The sequence below is a fragment of the Macrobrachium nipponense genome, chromosome 15, assembly GCF_015104395.2.
Source record: "Macrobrachium nipponense isolate FS-2020 chromosome 15, ASM1510439v2, whole genome shotgun sequence".
NCBI lineage: Eukaryota > Metazoa > Arthropoda > Malacostraca > Decapoda > Palaemonidae > Macrobrachium > Macrobrachium nipponense.
Genome location: NC_087208.1, coordinates 30,245,670 through 30,248,169, shown reverse-complemented (window position 1 = coordinate 30,248,169; position 2,500 = coordinate 30,245,670). Strand labels below are relative to the sequence as shown.

At 28.1% G+C, this 2,500-nt stretch overlaps 1 protein-coding gene across 1 annotated transcript in view; it reads right to left on the bottom strand.

Moving 5' to 3' along the window:
- Positions 1 to 2,500, bottom strand: part of LOC135226644 (cell adhesion molecule Dscam2-like) — a 643,310-nt gene that overhangs the window by 321,181 nt on the left and 319,629 nt on the right.

Sequence of the window (2,500 nt, the reverse complement as noted above, 5' to 3'; positions counted from 1 at the left end):
CATTAAGTGTCCCGATGCCTAAGGGAACAGCCACGATAATGAGAAAGTAGATGAGAATAATAGATGAGGTGGAAGATGCCGAGTTGTCACCTGGTAATGAGAAATTACTTGTGAGATGAGGTTTCGTGTCGAAATTTTCAAGTTGTTTATGTTATTTTCATGCAAAAAAAAAAAAAAAAATTGTTTTCGTGACATTCTTGTTTCACCATTTGGAATATTGGAGGGTTGAAGTTTTACAAGGCGTTTGCTAACAGTCTTTCTATAGTATCACAGAACGGATAAAAGTCTGAGCATTATCTATAACAATCATTACTAGTTGACAGCGTTGCATGGCACTGTCATTCGTTCTTTTGTAATGAGGTTAATATCGTTCATGAAATGAAGGAGACATTATCCATTCTTAATTCATAATTTCAAGACGCACAACTCACGTATCATTCATACAAAAATAATAGCCATCCATTCATCCTCCTTAAATAGTAGTAATCACTCTCATACATTTTCCATTAATCGAGATTCCCAACATTACTAGATATTATATATATATATATATATATATATATCTATATATATATATATATATATATTATATATAATATATATACATAATTGTGTTAGTATAAATTATTGTTATATAAATTGCTATCACTGTATATTCATTAACTTAATAAAAACAGATCAAAGAAAGTCGAAAAATCAAGGTATCATTAAAAACAGAATATTACTTTCTTCATCACGAATAAGTTCCTTAAAACTTGATAATACTTATCATTCACCAACATTCACAAAATGAGGGAAAAAAACGATGTCACCAACATTCACAAACTGGAAAAAACGACAAAGTTTAGAGAATGTTTCATGAACTACTCATTCACTGAAGTAATCTTCATACATCCATTATTTCAATGAAGCAATAATCTTTCACCCATCATTCAATAACGGGGTTAAGCATCCTTTACCCACTTGAAATAATCATTTGTCCATTATACATAAACATATAAACATGCATCATCATCCCTTGTCATTTATACATAAACATGCATAATATCCCTTGTCATTTATACATAAGCATGCATAATCATCATTGTCCAATATACATAAACATGCATCATCATCATTTGTTCATTTTACATAAACAAGCATCATCATCCTTTGTGCATTAAACATAAACAAGCATCATCATCATTTGTCCAATATACATAAACATGCATCTTCATTTTTACATTACCCATAAACACACAAACATGCATCATCAGCATTTTTGCATTATCCATAACTACAAACATGCATCATTATCTTTTGTTCATTATATATAAACATGCATAATCATCATTTGTTCATTATAAATAAACATGCATCATCATCATTTGGCCATTATCCATAAACTTGCATAATCATCATTTTTACCTTTTTCATAAACATACATGATCATCATTTATCATTATTTCTAAACATGCATTATCATCATTTATCATTATTTGTAAACAAGCATCATCATCATTTGTCGTTATTTGTACACACGTATCATCATCATTTGTCCATTATCAATAAACATGCATTATCGTACATTTTGACATTATCCATACACACACATACATCATCATCTTGTCCATCATCTGTAAACATGCGTAATCATCATTTGTTCATTATAAATAAACATGCATCATCATCATTTGGCCATTATCCATAAACATGCACAATTCATTATTTACCGGATTTTACGTTACAACGAATCATCATATTTAACTTTTGTCGTAAACGTAATAATCATCTATCTTTTTATCCATAAAAAGCTAATCATAATTCGCGGTTCTCATATTTAACTTTTGTCGTAAACGTAATAATCATCTATCTTTTTATCCATAAAAAGCTAATCATCATTCGCGAGTTCTCATAAAATAACCATCACTCATAAACGGGAGTGAATCTTCATTCATCCTTTATTACCGAGTTCAGCAATTCACGATCTCTGACAAAACTATAAAATGAAATATTCATCGTCCATTACACTAAGTGGGATAGAAATTGCAACGACTTTTTCAAGTCGAGTGGCGGAAGAATTGCTGATTGGTCAACGCACATTATTATCAATAATGCAGAACATTTGTCACAATGCATTGCATTTCGTAGAAATGGTTAAGTGTTAAAATGACAGAGTTTCATAATTTGCAGTTTCTACAGTTTAACCTGTATATTCCTTAATGAACCTAACCAAGACGTACACAAAATATTTGTGTATATATATATATATAATATATATATATATATATATATATATATATATATATATATATATATATATATATATATATATATATATATAAACCTATAATATATATATATATATATATAAATATATATATAATATATATATATATATATATATATATATATATATATATATGTATATACTGTATATATATATATGTGTATGTAAAATATGTGTGTGTAATTGTAATAGCCACAATGCCCTCTTAACATCTCGAATTCGTCATGTTTT